Source organism: Dama dama, chromosome 30 (assembly GCF_033118175.1).
Source record: "Dama dama isolate Ldn47 chromosome 30, ASM3311817v1, whole genome shotgun sequence".
Lineage (NCBI taxonomy): Eukaryota > Metazoa > Chordata > Mammalia > Artiodactyla > Cervidae > Dama > Dama dama.
Window position 1 is genome coordinate 70,558,973 of NC_083710.1, and position 19,251 is coordinate 70,578,223.

The window sequence follows — 19,251 nt, forward strand, 5'->3', positions numbered from 1 at the left end:
GGATCCTCTGCAAGCACCAGTGAGCAGACTTGAACAATACCCAGGAAGGCTCCCGACCTGAGAAAGAGAGCCTGATTGAAATGGGGTAGTCCTGGGTATCACTGCACTGCTCAGTCACTCATTCAGATCATTACTGTGAAACACTACAAAACATCAACTTTCATTAATGTTCTGATGATGCTGACCCAGAACTCCTTTCTTTCCATCACTCCTGTCAGTCAATTCTAAATTCTCTCAAGTTTTGGATTCCCAGTGGCTTTCCTGTTGGTCTCCTTGCTCTCCTAGAGGTGGGTGTTGAAATTTCTTTTGTAGCAATGTTACTGAGCCTGAGTTAATAAAAAATGAACTGCATATTTAAAAAATATGCATTTGGAACAGTTTTGACAGATTTATGCAACCAGGAAATCACAACCACTTCTAAGACATCAACATTTCCATCCCTCCCAAAGTTTTTTATTTTTATTTTTAATTGAAGTACAGTAGATTTACAATGTTGGGCAAATCTGCTATATAGCAAGCAACTCAGTTATATATATATATACATTCTTTTTTTATATTCTTTTCCATTATGGTTTATCCCAGCAGACTGGATACATTTCCCTGTGCTATACAATAGGACTTTGTTGTTTATCCATTCTAAATGTAATCATTTGCATCAACTAACCCCAAACTCCCAGTCAATCCCTCTCCCCGCCCCCCCACCTTGGCAACCACAAGGCTGTTATCTATGTCTGTGAGTCTGCTCCTGTTTTGTAGACAAGTTTATTTGTGCCATATTTTAGATTTTATGGGTAAATATCACTCCCAAAGTTTCTTTGTGCCCCCTTTGCTTGTGATCCCTCCCAGTTCCCTCTAAATCCTTCACCATATCCTCAGGCAACCATCCATCTGCTTTCTGTCATTATAGATATTTCATTCATAAAAAATGTTTTAATTTTCTAAACATTGATATAAATGGAATAATACAGTGTATATACACTCTTTTGTATCTTGTCTGTTTAACTCAGCATAATGGCTTTGATGGGCTTCCCAAGAAGCCGCCTGCCAATGCAGGAGACATAAGAGATGTGAATTCGATCCCTGGGTCAGGAAGATCCTCTGGAGGAGGGCATGGCAACCCACTCCAGTATTCTTGCCTGGGCAATCCCATGGACAGAGGAGTCTGGTGGGCTACAGTCCATAGGGTCACAAAAAATTGGACACAAATGAAGTGATTTAGCTCGCAGACAAAGGCTTTGATATTTATTCAGGTTATTAAGGGTAGTAGCAGTCTCCTTTTTTATTGATGAAGTGAAGTGAAGTGAAAGTTGCTCAGTTGTGTCCGACTCTTTGCAACCCCATGCGTGGAATTCTCCAGGCCAGAATACTGGAGTGGGTAGCCTTTCCCTTCTCCAGGGGATCTTCCCAACCCAGGGATCAAACCCAGGTCTCCCACATTGCAGGCGGATTCTTTACCAGCTGATCCACAAGGGAAGCCCAGTCAGCATAAAAAATACTGATTTTTATTGATAATCAGTATTTTATTGTATGAATGAGCATCATTTTGTTTATCTCTTCATCTGCTGATGGACATTGAGGTTGTTTTCATGCGGGGGGGTATTATATTTAAGTTGCTATGTAAATTCAGGAGAAGTCTTTGTGTGAACATGTATTTTCATTTCTTGTGGATAAATATCTAGGAGTGGAATGGCATGGCTAGCTTCCATGTTGGATGTATGTTTACCTTTATAAGAGAATATGGTTTCCCATTTTAGTACCCACAGCTGTTTCAGTAGCTCAGGATCCTCACTATCACTTGGTACATTCAGCATTTAGCCCCTCTGGTAAATATGTCACATACACATAGTTCACTGTGGATCAAGCCTCTGCATCGCTTCCCCGTCTCCTTGTGACAGAAAGCCTGGAGAAGAACTTCCAGCTTCCTCCTCTCTGCACGGTTTGTTCTCTGCGTTTGAGTCTTCGTTCTGCTCCAGAAATATCTTGAGACCCACCATCAACAGGCTTTGCTTCTGCCTGAAAATGATCCTCACCACTTCCTTTCCAGAGCTTTCTGTTCTGTCCTGGCCATGAAACAAGGCCGCATTCACTGAATTCTTGCTGTGTTTGTTTGCTAGGGCTGCTGGAAAAAATTACCACCAACTTGGGGGCTTAAAAGGACAGAAATGTGTTCTCTTGCAGTTTAGGAGATCAGAGTCCAAAACAAAGGTGCTGGCAGAGTGGTTTCTGTGGGCTCTGGAGGAGTCCGTTCTCTGAGGGGGAGTCTGGATTCCTGGGCTTGGAGCCACGGCACTCCAGTCTGGCCTCTGTCTTCATGCAGATTTCCCTCTGCGTGCACCTTCTCCTCTGTGAGTCCTCTGTCATTTCCCACCCCCCCCATCATCTCTCTTATAAGGACACTTGTCATGGGATTTAGGGCTTACCTGGATAACCCACGATGATCTGTCCATCTCAAGATCCTGAATCACAATGTCTAAGACCCTTTTTGTAGACAAGATAACATTCACAGACTCCAGAAATGAGCCTTGAATACATTTTTTGTGGGGAGGGGTCATTCTTCAATGTCCCACACTTGGTAAGAAGGAGTCACAATGCTAAACACTGTGTTGACCATAGGATTTCTTCATAAACCTTGTGAGGTATTCTTCCTATTTGGGGGTAATACAGGCATAAAGAAGTACCTTGGACAGATGAACCTATTCGCAAAGCAGAAATGGAGGCAAAGACCTAGAGAAAAAAATGTATGTACACCAAGGGGGAAGAGGAGGTGGGATAAGTAGGGAGATTGGGACTGACATATATACACCAGCATGTATCAAATAGGTAACTAATGGGAACCTGCTCTATAGTACGGGGGGTAAAAAAAGAAGGCACAATCTGTTTGTAGGACATGTATCAAGTTAACCTTATTAAAAATGCTTTCTGATGTACATTAGGTGCAGACAAACACTGTTTGATTTCCCTTATACGAGTTACCTACAATAGTCAAATCCACAGTCAGAAAGTACATGGTTCGCTGCTGGGGGCAGGGGGATAGAGGGGTGGGGAGAGGGGATGGGGAGTTAGTGTTTAATGGGGCAGAGTTTCAGTTTAGGAAGGAGAAAACTTCGGGAGATGGACGGTGCTGAGAGTTGCAAAACAACGTGAAAAAACATTAAACGAACAAACAAACAAAAGAAATATCTTGTCAAAGGCAGGTGCCAGTGAGAGGTAGAATCAGGCGGAATCCTACAGCGTTTGCTGTCTTCTCTGTCACCCTTTGCTTCTCTGTCCCAGAGATTCTGAAACCTCCAGAATACTGACAGAATCACCAGAAACATGTTTACTAAGTAGATTCTTAAACTTAAATCTACCAATTTTGCTACATTATTGAACATTCTAATTGGTCTTTGGGTTGATGGTTCTTAATCCTGGCGACAAATCAGATTCACTAAGAGCTTTTATTTATTTATTTATTTTTAACTGAAGGATAATTGCTTTACAACATTGGTTTCATTTCTGCCATACATCAACATGAATCACTGAGGCTTTTAAAAGTGACTCATGCCCAGTTCACCCCTGAACCTTTAAGACAGATTTGGGGGGTTGGGGTGGGGTTGGGGTCGAGCAGGGGGGAGTGTCGAGTTTTTTAAAAAGCTTCTCAGGTAATCCTTTTGTATAGCTAGGATTGAGGAGTCCTGGGATTCTCAACTGAACCTGTGGCTTACCTGCTGTATTCTATTTTCCTGGGAAGTCCTCTGTAGCAGGTTGATTTAATGATCAGAAAAGACCCTCAAGATCTTCCCTTGTCAAAGTCCAAGTCCTGTTTTACACTTACCCACCAAGTCACTGGACACTGCAGGAGAGGTGAGTTAGAGTGTCAAATCATTTGCTCATCCACTTAAAGTGTTATATATAGGGATGAATGAATAAATGAATGAGTGAGCTTATTCTACAGCTCTTCTCTGCCTTCTCTGGTCAATCACCCCCCAGGAGCTTGCTGAAGAAAGAGATCTTCTGGAACTTTATCTGTAGAAAGTTACATATCAGAAATACATCACCAAAAACTTCACACACAGAGGCAAAATGAAAGACATCATATTCATCAAAGGAATGTGGAGTCAACTGTAATTTTTTTCTTTGTGTTAAGAAAAGTGTATTATTTCCTTCTTTTGCATAATTAGACGTGGCTGGATAGATCTCATCTGATTTTTTTTTTCTCTGAAAACTGCCTAAGGATTAAAAGCAAGTGTGGAAAGATTTATCCCTAAAGTAAATATTTGGGAGACAGTTATGGCACCTTAATATTTGCTCCTTTGAACACAGTAATTAAGGAATTTAGATACACATGCTGATATACTTCAAGTGTTCCCTCAGAATATCGTATTTACCACTCTGTATTTGCCTTTCCCACAAACCATGTGCTTTTGAATATGAGTCTTTTGGGTTTTGTGGTGCTTGATGTTTCACTACAATTTCTCCCTCCTGCCACAATTTGGCTGAGAAATTTCCAGTTTTCAGATTTGTCTGTGGAAAACTTACTGTGTACAACATTAATTGTTTTGTTCTTTTGTATTATACTAGAGTCTGTTTGCATATTTTCCATAGGGAACTAGGGGCTACTCAAGCCTGTTCTTGGGTTTACTTTTTTTTCCTGTGTAATCTACACTGTTTAGGAAGACACAGAAAGAGAAATTTGGTGTGGTTGCCAAGTAATCTGAGTTTCTTCCACATTGACGTCTCTTTTGCTGATAATAAGTCATAATCAAATGCCCGAGTTTAGGTCCTGCCAAATGGAAGAAACATTTGAAAAACATAAGACAAACCTAGACAGTGTGTTAAAAAACAGAGACGTCACTTTGCTGACAAATGTCCATACAGTCAAAGCTGTGGTTTTTCCAGTAGTCATGTACAGATATGAGAGTTGGACCATAAAGAATGCAGAGCACTGAAAAATTGATGCTTTTTAACTGTGGTGCTGGAGAAGACTCTTGAGTCCCTTGGACTGCAAGGAGATCAAATCAGTAAATCCTAAAGGAAATAAGCCCTAAATATTCATTAGAAGGATTGATGCTGAAACTGAAGCTCCAATACTTTGGCCACCTGATACGAAGAATCGACTCATTGGAAGAGACCCTGATGTTGGGAAAGATTGAAGACAAAAAGAGAAGGGGGCAGCAGAGGATGAGATAGTTAGATAGCATCCCTGACTCAATGGACATGACTTTGAGCAAACTCCAGGAGATAGTGAAGGACAGGGAAACCTGGAATGCTGTAGTCCATGGGGTTGCAAAGAGTCATACATAACTTAGCAACTGAACAACAACAGCAAGAACAAAAACAAGTGGAAGAAAGGGTCCCTGAGAGGGCCCTTCTGTGGAATATAAAAAGTCCCCAAGTTAAGAACATGTCATGGTTCTGTTCTCTGGCAAGATGCACAGAAAAATGGGCTGAGGGTTCCTGCATGATTTCATACAAACTTATCCTCTAGTGCAGCTCCAGGGAATTTGAGCAGGTTCTCAAAAACAATGGCTTCCTAGGGGACTATTTTCTGAAAGAATTGCATAACTTCATATTTTCCAGAAAGGACTCAGAAGGAAAATTTCTTAAAATTTCTCCTCTGAATGTGCTGAGTCCTCACCTGCCTGAATGGTTAGGAAAATGAGCTCTAGAAAGTTTGAACAAAGGCTTGCCAAGAGAGTCTGCACTATAACTCTGTCCTCAAATGCCCAGTGGGTGGAGGGCGTGGCCATGAAAAAAAGTTGACACATACCAATTTTCCCTGCTGTCATCGTAATGAGTACAGTTCCCACAGTCGGCTGATTTGGATTGTTTGGGCCATTGCTGAACTGATGGAAATGCGACATACTCGATCTGATTTTGTTATGAAGGCCGAAAGCAAGGGAAACTACCATTTCAGAGATCAGTGATTTGGGGGCCAAACTGATGACTCAATCAATTTCTGGGGAGGGTTTAAGTGACTCTCAGGGCATCAGACTTCATAATGCTGAGCATCACTGATCAACTGGGCAAATTAGCATAGTTACACTCATGACAAGTATAACTCATGAGGAGTGTAACTGAGGAGCCTGGCAGGCTACAGTCCATGGACTTCTTGAGGCAAGACTACTGGAGGGGGAGGCGTCTCCTTCTCCAGGGGATCTTCCTGACCCAGGGATAGAACCAGGATCTCCTGCATTGTAGGCAGACTCTTTACTGTCTGCCCACCAGGGAAGCCCAGTTACATTCATAATTGATCGCAAAATATGTGTATCTTTCCATTTTGTCAAAAAGTGCTAGCCAGTGTCTACTGAGCACTTAATCTGGGGAAACACATTGCTTCCAGGGAGCAATGAAAATTCATAAAATGTGGCCTTTGCTTAAGGGAATTTTACTGTCTCTATAAATAGCACACTGTTAGTGCATTGAAGGAGCATGAATAAAGAACAAAATGTGAAATAATGCCTTTTGCAGAAACGTGGACGGACTTAGAGATTATCATACTAAACACAGGAAGTCAGATGACTGTCTTCTTGCTGTGTCCTCAGAAGGCAGCTATTGGGAGAGCCAGGGAAAGGGAAAGAATAGAGGGAGGGAAGAAGGGGAAGGGGAGGGGGGTGATAGGCAATCTCTGGTATCTCTTCTTATTAGGGCACTAATCTCAGCTTAAGGACCCCACCCTCATGCTCTAATCACTTCCCCAAGGACCCCCCCAACACTGGGGGTTGGGGCATCAAGATACAAATTTTGAGGGGGACACAAACATTCAGTTTATAACTCTATCCCTCTAACCTCAATAAAAGAATGTAAGTCAAGTTCTTTATAAGAAGGAAGATAAGGTCTGGGTAATGGAGTGAGACTGGTAACAGTGACAGGCCCAGAAATTGGGTAATGTATATTGGTGAAAATTAGCAAATATTTATTGATAAATTTAACTAATTTCTGTGAAAGAAAAATAAACAATCTCACTGTTTTTTAAATAACAGAGTTTTAAACAAGATAATAAAATAATCTTTATTTTAGATCTAATCTATGCTAAAATTTAATTGACCACCACTTCATTTTTTTCATGGTAGCTATAGTTTTTTATAACTTCAGGCTCTATAATAAACATATCCATTTTCATGACTAGTTGTTTTATATTTTTTGCTTTTTAAATAAAACACTTATTTTTGAATAGTTTTAGATTTATAGAAAAAATTTCACAGATTTAGCTTCCCTGTGGTTAACCTCTTACCTTACTATGATATACACTAGTTACAGCTAAGGAACTGACATTTGTACATTACAATTAAGTAAACTCCATACTTCATTTGAATTTCACTGTTTTTTTCCCCCAAGTCCCCTTTTCTGTTTCAGGATCCATCCAGGATACCACATTACACTTAGAAGTCACGCTTCCCTAGGTTTCTTTGGCCTCCAACAGTTTCTCAAGCTTCACTTGTATTTGATGACTTTGACCATTTTGAGATGTACTGGTCAGGTAGTTTATATAATGTTCTTCAATGTTAGTTTGTCTGATGTTTTGGTTATACTGGGATTGTATGTGTTGGGGAGGAAGGCCACAGAGGTGAAGGGCCATTGTCATCACATCAGGTAAAGAGTATACGCCAGAAAAATGACTTAGCACTGATAACGCTACTCTTGATCACGTGGCAGAAGTGGTGTTTCCCATTTTTTCTCCACTCTCCTTTCCATAATCTCTTTGGAAAGAGGTCACTAGGCACAGCCCATATTCAAGGAGTGGGAGGTAAGCTCCATCTCCTGTAGGGGGGATATCTACATAAACAATTCTGAATTCTTCTGTAGTATATTTATCTCTTCCTCCCTTGCTTTTTATTCAACCATTCATTTCATTCACTATGGACCCATGGATTTTAATTTTATACTTTATACTTTAGATATAACCCAACATTGATTTTACCATTCAAATTGTTGCAGGTTTGGCCACTGAGAGATCTTTCCGTTTGGTTCAAGTGTCCATTTCTGTGGCCCCCTTGACTTGTTTCTGTGTACTGCCTTTCTTTCAGTTACTTCAAGGCACTCCAGGCTCATCCTGTATATACTCTGTGCCAACCAGAAAATTAGCCGTATCTCCAAGGAGCCAGGTTCTATTACCATGACCAGTTTTCAAACAACTGCAGGACAAAACAGGGGTGTCCAGGGAATTCCCTGGTGGTTCAGAGGTTGAGACTCCGGTACTTTCACTGCTCAGGGAACTAAGATCCCACATGCCCCACAGTGCTACCAAAGAAAACAAAAAACAGGTATGTCCTTGTTGAAAACAGTTTTAATCAAGATCACAGCTCATTCTCGACTCTCTGCCATGTTGCTTCTCATTTAAAATTTTTATCTTTAAAGCAGCTTGTAAAGGTAAATAGCATTTCCTCCCCATAGTTTGCTCACCACTGGAAACACTTCACCATATTTCATGGCCACTTATTCTTTTCCACAGTAGTTGAAATAATACACGGTGTACAACTGAATAGCCAAATCAGATTATTCTAGACGTTGATAAATTTGCTGCTAAATGCTACTTACTAGAGAAAGGGGAAAGTTAAAGTGAAAGTGGAGACCAGGGAGACCAGGAAGAAGGGCACCTGAAGCATTCTTGCACAATGCCCGTGGACAGGTAAGCAGCAGGATGTCTAGTCAACAGTCAGCAGCTTGTCATTAGTCCTATAACCTCAGCACACAATTCTGAGAGTATCAATGTTCCTTGTATATTACAACATTTATTCTACTTGAATAATTCTACTCTACGTCTATTCTACAACATTCTATTCTACTTCTGTCATGGATGAAACTGAAAGATGGCAGTTTTTTAAAAAATTATTTATTTTAATTGGAGGCTAATTACTTTACAGTATTGTAGTGGTTTTTGCTATACATTGACATGAATCAGCCATGGGTGTACATGTGTTTCCCATACTGAACCCCCCTCCCACCTCCCTCCCCATCCCACCCCTCAGGGTCATCCCAGTGCACCAGCCCTGAGCACCCTGTCTCACGCATCGAACCTGGATGGGCAAGAAAGATGGCAGTTTTAAACAAAAAGTCAATCTTGTAGCTCTGAACAAACAAAAAGTTGAACAATTCAGAATGAAGATGAATAATTTCAGCCTTCAGATCCTGAAAAACTGGAAGGAGAGCTATCCAAGATGAAATCATTAATGATTTTTGGAGCAGCTTATTGCAAAGATGCCCAAATATTGCAAAACATGCCGTTTGTGTTCTTCACCCCTTTGCCACAACACCCTCTATGCTCCAACAAAAACAGAATGAATGAAGAGACTTGATGTTGCACCCGATATGAAGCCTGACTCAGCCCTATTGTTCCAAATGTTAATACCTGATAAAGGGAAAGATATAAAATAGAGTTCATTAAAGATGTATTCAGTATGTAGAGTTATAATGCTAAGTATAAACTGAAAGATATTTTGTTCTTTATATGGTCTTTCCAGGTGGCACTAGTGGTAAAGAACCTGTCTGCCAGTGCAGGAGATGTAAGAGACATGGGTTTGATCCCTGAGGATCTTGTTCTCAATAAAATAAAGTCATATCTGTGTAAGTTATAGTATATGTGAAGTAAAGTGAAGTGAAAGTCGCTCAGTCGTGTCCGACTGTTTGTGACCCCATGAACTGTAGCCTGCCAGGCTTCTCTGTCCATGGAATTCTCCAGGCTAGAGTATTGGAGTGGGCAGCCATTCCCTTTTCCAGGGGATCTTCCCAACCCAGGGATTGAACCCAGGTCTCCCGCACTACAGGCAGATTCTTTACCCTCTGAGCCACCAGGGAAGCCATAGTATATGTTAAAAGTATCTAAGTTATCTGTTATGAAAGACAATTCATTAAAAATTGAGCAAAATATTTGAAAAAGTGTCTCACTGAAAGAAAATCTGCATGGCAAATGAACAGATGCAAAGATGTTGAACATCACTAGTCATTAAGGATATGAAACTAAAACCAAATGAGATACCACAACACATCCACTAGAATGGCTAAGATTAAAAAGACTGACAATACCAAGTGTTGATGAGGATGTGAGGAATGTGGAATTCTCATTCATTTCTTAGCACAGAAGAAATTTATTCGCTTACAGTTCTGGAGCCCTGAAATCCAGATTCAGGGTACAGGCAGAACCACATCCCCTCTGCAGGCTCTAGCAAAGAATCTTTCCTCTTCCACCTTCCAGTGGCTGTTAGCTTTCCTTGGCTCCTGGCTGCATCTCTCTCTGCTCCACCATCATGTCACCTCTCCTCCATTTGTCTACCTCTAAAGTCTCTGAGTCTCTCTTACAAGGATACATGTGACGGCACTTAGGATCCACCTGGATAATCCCAGATGAATTACTCTTCTCGAGATCCTTACTTAATCACATCTTTTGCCACATTAATTTTCACAGTATCAAAGGATTAGAATACAGATGTATTTTTAGGCCCTTATACAATCCAAATGTCTATCATTGGGTGAATGGAAAAACAAATTGTGATACATCCTTACAGTGCAATATCACATGGCCATAACAAAGAACTAGCTACTGATAGATGCAACAGCATAGATGTACTTCAACAGCACTTTGCTAAGTTAAAGAAGCCAGATTCAAAAAAACTACAAACTGTATGATTTCATGTGTATGATATACCAGAAAGGAAACACCATGGAGACAGAAACTTCATCAGTGGTGGCCAAGGGCTGGAGGTGCAAGGAGACTGACTTGAAAGGGACATCACAGAAATGTGGGGGTGATGGAAATGTTACATTTATTGGTTATGTGACTATATGGGCTTCCCTTGTAGCTTAGCTGGTAAAGAACCCACCTGCAATGCAGGAGACCCTGGTTCAGCTCCTGGGTCAGGAAGATCCCCTGGAGAAGAGATAGACTACCCATCTGAGTATTCTTGGGCTTCCCTCGTGCCTCAGATGGTAAAGAATCTGCCTGCAAGTGGGAGACCTGGGTTCAATCCCTCGGTTAGGAAGATCCCCTGAAGAAGGACATGGCAACCCACAGCAGTATTCTTACCTGGAGAATCTCCATGGACAGAGGAGCCTGGCGGGCTACAGTCCATGGGGTCACAAAGAGTCGGACACAACTAAGTGATTAAGCACAGCACACAGCACATGTGACTATATATACTTTAAAACTCATCAAACTGCACACTTAAAATTGATAAATTTTCTTTTTCGTAAAAGAAAGTGAAATTCACTCAGTCGTGTCTGACTCCTTGCGACACCATACAGTTCGTGGAATTCTCCAGGCCAGAATACTGGAGTGGGTAGCCTTTCCCTTCACTAGGGGATCTTCCCAACTCAGGGATCAAACCCAGGTCTCCTGCATTGCAGGCGGATTCTCTACCAGCTGAGCCACCAGGGAAGCCCTTTTTCATAAAGTATACCTCAATAAGGGCTTCGCTGGTGCCTCAACAGTAAAGAATCTGCCTGCAGTGCAGGAGGCACAAGAACTGCAGGTTCAATCTCTGGGTTGGGAAGAGCTCCTGAAGGAGGGGGTGGCAGCCCACTCCAATATTCTGGCCTGAAGAATCCCGTGGAGAGAGCAGCCTGGAAGCCTGCAGTCCATAGGGTTGCACAGAGTCGGACACAACTGAAGCGACTTCGCACGGAACAGCATACCTCAATAAACCCACTTTTAAACTAGCATATCCATCAAATTTTGATAATTTCATGTGTTTAATCTGAGACACCTTTGAGTTCCTGATAATATTCTTTCCATATGGTACTGCTTAGTCACTCAGTCGTGTCTGACTCTTTGCAACCCCATGGACTGTAGTCTGCCAGGATCCTCTGTCCATGGGGATTCTCCAGGCAAGAATACATGCCCTCCTCCAGGGGATGTCCTCCACCCAGGGATTGAACCAGGGTCTCCTGCATTGCAGGCAGATTCTTTATCATCTGAGCCACCAGGGAAACCTCTCAATATGGTATAATTTTTCATTATCCTGTGATTTAAGAAAAGTTTAGAAACCTCCTTCCTTCCTGTTTCTCCGCTCTGGAATACATTTTCAGCCACTGTGAAGAAGATGAGTAAAACGAATTCTATCCCAAGTCCACATTTGTCCAAGTGACATGGAAGGCCTCTCAGTTTCTAGAATGTCTTGGAACTCCCCAGACCTACAGGGTTTCTTCCCTAGCCACTACATCCACCTCCTAATCAGCTTCCCGTGTTCTCTATTTCAGTCCCTTCTCCATAGTGACACTCCAAATTTTCCCCCATCAGAGAAATTCATGTGCAGTACCAGTTAGGACTTAATAACACTCTTAAACCTGTCTTCCAGCCTCATCACTACCACCTTCAACAGAGTACACTGTGTTTCTGGGTTCAGAATGTCTCGTGTTTCTTACAGACAGCACATCTCACACTCCTGTGGTTTTGCTTTCATTCTTCCTGGTTTCCTATATGCCCTCTCTGCCACTCACCTCATCATATGCTGATTGGTTCAGGCCTCAGGCCACTGCTAGTCTCTGAAACGGTCATTATGGTCAGAGGATGAGGGTCCTCTTACGGGTGGTCCACTGGATGGGAACCATTATATTCACACGGGAGCTGCCAGTTGACCTCGGCCTTCCCTAGAGATGATAAGGCACTGGATTGTCACGGTAGGTACAGGGCCGTCTATAGAGGTGAAGAACGCTAGGCATTCCCCGCTTCCTTGCCACTCGGAAAATTACCTGTAATTGTGTGTGTGTGTGTGTGTGTGTGTGTGAGTGTGTCTACACAGGCACACTCACATGCACACGTGCGTGTGCACATACACAGCACACACACACACACACACACTGCTGCCCTGAGTGCCTGCGGGTAACAGGAGGGGAGGCAGCTCGGGAGCCCACCTATAGTGTGCAGGTGAGGAGTGGCTCCAGGTGAGAACCAGTGGGCACCATCACAGGCACCTTTGTGGGCAGGACCAGCTCCCTTTAAACTACATCCAAGCCGGCCTTGCCTATTCCATGTGCATTTCATTCTTTCTTTTCCTTTGACCAGGTAACTAATAGTGTAGACGCCCCCCTCGCCCCCAACTCCCCCGCCAAAAACAATGTTCTAGAAAAGCCTATCACTCGGTGACTACTTATGCAGCGTCTACACGGCCCCTCCTGGGGCCAATAAGCCCCGGCCTCCCTTTCCCCGGAGAGCCGATTCCCCGCGCCGCTTTCCCACCAGGAGGACACCCTGCGGGAAGCCGGGAGAAGCCCTCGCTCAGCCCCGGACGTCCCCGTGGGAACCCGCCCGCGATCGCCGTACCCTGCGGCCCGTGCGCGCCCCGCCCAGCCCGCGGGGCCCGGAGCCCGGGCCTCTGATCGCGTTCCAGGCAGCAGGCGGGCTCCCGGCCGCCCGGCGGAGCGCGGGCGCCTGTGATGTGCGGCCAGGGAGCGCGCGCAGCGTCCCGGGCGTCAGCCTGTGATCGCCCGCCAAGCGCACAACACAGCTCGGGCCCGCGCCCCAGGCTGCCGCCCGAAGCGCCCCGGACCGAGGAATCGGGGAACCGGGTTCAGGCAGGCGGCCGTGGTCTGCTGCGGCCCCCGGAGGCTTCGTGCGCCCACCTGCACCGGACCACTGACCAGATCCAGCGAGGATCCCCCAAATTTGCCCCGCAGGGGTCCCTAATGTCCACTCGCTTCCGGACAGAGCGGGGGTGGGGGTGCATCCAGCCCCGGACACAGGACGCAGCGCCCGAGCTGTTTGTCCCATGAGCTGGAGGAGAGAGAAGGTGGACTCCTGCCTGCTCGCCGTCCTCAGGGCCTCTGCCCGGCGGAGCCTGTGTCCACTTCCGGGAAGACCTCTCTGGAATGGTATCTTAGTTCCCCACGGGTGGTTATCAGGACAGGTGTGAATAGTTTAGCAAGAAAGAAACATTTTTGCCTTAAACGCCTCCCTGTGCAGTCTCAAAGCAGACAAAAGCCTGCCATTAGCGTAGGTGGTGCAAAGCCACCTGTTCAAATAACTCAGATCAATAGTGAAAAACAGCCTTGGAAAGAAGAAAAGAACCCCAAACCAGTGCAAATACTTGAACACAAGTCGAAGGATTAAGCTTCATCAACAGGGTAACAGGCAAGGAGCGGGAGAGGTGTTTCCCTGTTTGTAATAGAAACTTGCAGGGGTTATTTTTAGCAGCCTATTTGATTCCATCAGATGGCGAGATAGCAGCTTTCTTAGCCTTGTCAAAATAAAAATAACGGAGAAAAATCCAGTCTGCTCTGATCCAGCAAACATTTGTGTTTGGAAATCCCGATTTCAGGTAATGGGTGAGCAGTAGGATTCTGTTCAGGAAAACAGCCAGGCGCTGGAGAGGTTGTATCTCTGGTTGTTGTTACTGCCTGCTTACATCCCAAGAAAACAAAACCACGATTTCATCAGCATTAATTTTCAATATTTTTGAAATGTTATTTTTACATTTGTTTCCTGGCATAAGAGAAAAGCAGGGGAGGGAGTGGGAACACCGCAGAAAAAGGAGCCAAAAGAAACTTGACTTGGGAAGAGTGGGTGGGAGATCAAAGGGCTGCGGTGGCAGAGCTGGTAGGGGAGGACCAGGGCCACAGTGTGGGAACAGAGCCCATGGATGCATCAGGATGTGGGCAAAGAAGGGACTGGATCGCCCTTAGAGCAGGGCAAGAGGCCTCTGCCCTAAGCTTCACACTGTAGAGGACCCCAGTCTAATCCTCCGCTGACACCCCCTCCCCAGTATACATGGGGTGAAACCTCTGAGAACCAAGGGGACACACCTGTCCAGAGCCCTCTCCTTCAGATGCTCGCTTGACAAAGTGTGGTCCACAGCAGCATCACCTGGACGCTGGTGAGACATGCAGGTTCTCTGGCCTGCCCTCTGACCATAGCATGTTAACAAGAGTCTGCATTCTAACAAGATCCCTAAAGATCCAGAAGGACTAATGCAGACACTCGGGGTACCCAGGATCCCAGAATGACTGGCCCAAATGGCTCCAGCCCACATCAAGAACATGCATGGGCCTGTTGCCCGAGTCTATCCTCCCAAGGTTGATAGCACCACGCAACACTGCAGGTGTGAGTAGTCCTGGGCCTGGAAGGGCCTATTTTTCAGGGTAGGGAGGGGTGGACAGAACTTGCCTGTAACATCTGGGGTGTCTCTACTACTCTTAGTGAGGCTCTTTTAGGTGTGGGCTGTGGGCATGGGCCTGCTTGCCCCACACCTCCACGTTTCAGCAAGAACTCTGAGAATCCAAAAATTCTAAATTCAAATCAAGCCAATTCAAATCAAGCCTTCCAGGTAGTTGGGAAGGATTATCCAGGTGGGAGTATAACACACTATTGAACACTCTGTTAGGTTGATTTATAGTTCTGCCTATTTAGACATATAACATGTGGGCCTCCATTTGTGCTCTTGTTCTGGGCCAGAAAATATCAGGAGCAAGCCCTGCCGGCAATAGATACTTCCTACAGTAAAGTAGAGAGAAAAAAACAAAACAAAACAAAACAGAAAAAGTGTTGATATAACACAGTACACTTGGCCCATAAATACATTTTCTCCATTCAGTTTTCTAAAAGTTTAAACTACATCTGAATTTTTTGTTATTGAGATGTAGGCGACATTTGTTTGCCTGAAACAAGCATCAGCTTGTTCAACTAACACTCAGTATGAAAGCCATTCATTTCCCCCACCAACACTGGTTATTCTTCTATGGCCCAGATGCCATATTTAGCCAGGCTCTGATGAGTGAGACCCGGCTGCCCTCAGTAACTCCTTTGGTACCTAAGCCAGCTAGCCTCTCCATACTAGGCAGGTCTGGTTCTTCAACTTCCTTCTTCTCAGAATGATGAATGTCAAGCCAAAGCCTACAAGATCCTTTAACCAATTCTGCCCCAGGGCAAATTTGAGTGATAATTTGATTAAATAGGCAAGGCTGAAGGGCTTCTCATGTGGCAGTAGTGGTAAAGAACCCACCTCCCAATGCAGGAGGCGTAAGAGACTCAGGTTTGATCCCTATGTCAGGAAGATTACCTGGAGGAGGGCATGGCAACCCACTCCAGTATTCTTGCCTGGAGAATCCCATGGACAGAGGAGCTTGGAAGGCTACAGTCCATAGGGTAGCAAAGAGTTCTACATGACTGAAGCGATTTAGCACACATGCATGCATGCACAAAGGGTGGGTGGTTCTCAAATTTTTCCATCTGGATGCCCCAAATGAAGCTGAATTCAATTGCCTATGTGTTACCCAGGGTATTGACAATTTCCTTATTGTGATTTGATATTATTGGGCAACCTGGTTGTTGAAATATATTTACTGGTTAAGTTTCCTGTCATACTTAATGAGAATGAGTTCTTCCCTTCCAGGTGGATCTCAAACACCCACCCTTACAAACTATGGGTGGTATCCACTGCTTCTTCTATTAGAGAGAAAGTCATATGGCAAACTCGCTTCAGGTAAAGTGTCAAAGACTTAATGTTTTATACTTTCATGAGACTACGGGATCTCAGTTCTAAAAGAACCTGAAGGAAAGGTATCCACCTGAATGAATCAACAATGATAGCCCTTTAAGCATCAGTGGAAAACATAGTTTGTAAAGAAGGTCTTCCCCAGGGCTCCTTAAATCACAATGCTTGGGCAGCTACCTGGTCTATCTCCTCAAAAACTAGCCTTGAAGAGAGGCTCCTGGCTCTGATGAAATCAACATAGTGATATCTTTATCAGGTAGGGTTAACTACTGCTGACTCCAACATAGAACTTGTTCTCAAAAAGACTCTACTGCCTCCATCCTAAAGACTAATAGTCAGGAGTCCTATTCCAATGAGGAGAGGAAACCAAAGTGAGAAAGCAAGGAAGAGGACAAACAGCCATCTACAAGTAGCTAGTCCTCCTTTGTGGACGGGCTATATTGAGGTCCAGCCATGGACATCAGGGCTGGGCTGGCTTGTTGATACAGTTTACCTACCAGTCCTCACCTTGGCGCCCAGCTGCTGTAGAAACACCTGAAAGTCCAATTCCACCCAAAGAAGTAATTGTCTCAGGTTCCCTATTGTCATCTGCATTTTTACCCCTACACATGTAAATCAGAAGCTGGAGCATTCATACAATATGGAAAACCACCAACTTTTTCAGGGAAATTTGCCTAACTTTTCTTGTTGCCTGATGACTGATCTTAGGTGCCTCCCCAAGAGACATGTGGCAGCATATCTAGACCCATTGTGTTATTTAGAAGCCAAAATTATCAGTGAAAACTAGATCATATACGATGATTATGTGGCTGTTCTGGAGCTGCAATGACAAAGTAGTTTGTGTTTATTACTGGGTTTTCTTAACTCTTTCACAGTGATGTGTATTTATTAAATAAGTTTTCAAAGTTTTAGAAATGAATGATTATCTGTCCTAAGCGTGTCCTCATGGTGTGGGGATATTGAAGCTAGAAACTTCTGTGAAGGTGGATAAGATATTGTTCATATGTAAAACACAGAAGAACTATACAAAAAAGATCTTCACGACCCAGATAATCACGATGGTGTGATCACTCACCTAGAGCCAGACATCCTGGAATGGGAAGTCAACTGGGCCTTCAGAAGCATCACTGCAAACAAAGCTACTGGAGGTGATGGAATTCCAGGTGAGCTATTTCAAATCCTAAAAGATGATGCTGTGAAAGTGCTGCACTCAATATGTCAGCAAATTTGGAAAACTCAGCAGTGGCTACAGGACTGGAGAAGGTCAGTTTTCATTCCAATCCCAAAGAAAGGCAATCCCAAAGAATGCTCAAACTACCACACAATTGCACTCATCTCACACACTAGTAAAGTAATGCTAAAAATTCTCCAAGCCAGGCTTCAGCAATACGTGAATCATGAACTTCCAGATGTTCAAGCTGGTTTTAGAAAAGGCAGAGGAACCAGAGATCAAATTGCCAACATCTGCTAGATCATCAAAAAAGCAAGAGAGTTCCAGAAAAACATCTATTTCTGTTTTATTGACTATGCCAAAGCCTTTGACTGTGTGGATCACAATAAACTGTGGAAAATTCTGAAAGAGATGGGCATACCAGACCACTTGACCTGCCTCTTGAGAAACCTGTATGCAGGTCAGGAAGCAACAGTTAGAACTGGACATGGAACAACAGACTGGTTCCAAATAGGAAAAGGACTACATCAAGCCTGTATATTGTCACCCTGCTTATTTAACTTATATACAGAGTACATCATGAGAAACACTGGGTTGGAAGAAGCACACGCTGGAATCAAGATTGCTGGGAGAAATATCAATAACCTCAGATATGCAGATGACACCACCCTTATGGCAGAAAGTGAAGAAGAACTAAAGAGCCTCTTGATGAAAGTGAAAGGAGAGTGAAAAAGTTGGCTTAAAGCTCAACATTCAGAAAACTAAGATTCATGGCCAATAGATGGGGAAACAGTGGAAACAGTGGCAGACTTTACTTTTGGGGGCTCCAAAATCACTGCAGATGGTGATTGCAGCCATGAAATTAAAAGACGCCTACTCCTTGGAAGGAAAGTTATGGCCAACCGAGACAGCATATTAAAAAGCACAGACATTACTTTGCCAACAAAGGTCTGTCTAGTCAAGGCTATGGTTTTTCCAGTAGTCATGTATGGATGTGAGATTTGGACTATAAAGAAAGCTGAGCACTGAAGAATTGATGCTTTTGAACTGTGGTGTTGGAGAAAACTCTTGGGAGTCCCTTGGACTGCACGGAGATCCAACCAGTCCATCCTAAAGGAGATCAATCTTGGGTGTTCATTGGAAGGACTGATGTTGAAGCTGAAACTCCAATAGTTTGGTCACCTGATGTGAAGAGCTGACTCACTTGAAAAGACCTTGATGCTGGGAAAGATTGAGGGCAGGAGAAGGGGACAACAGAGGATGAGATGGTTGGATGGCATCACCAACTCAATGGACATGAGTTTGGGTGAACTCCAGGAGTTGGTGATGGACAGGGAGGCCTGGCATGCTGCGGTTCATGGGGTCGCAAAGAGTCGGACACAACTGAGCGACTGAACTGAACCCTTATTTAATTTAGACTTTGTTTTTTATATTGGAGGTGGGGGTAGGAATACCATAGCAACGATTCTGTTGTCATTACTTTACCTATCAAGAGTCAAGGGTGTCTGTTGGTCCCTTACTGATGAAGTTAACTCTGGTTACTTGGTTAGGGTGCTGTCTGCCCGATTTTTCCACTTTAATGATACAATTACTCCTTTATTAACTAATTACTCTGGGAAATCAGTCTATGAAAATTCCCTGTCTCTTCCATCCCTCAAACATCACTCTGTATTAATTTAT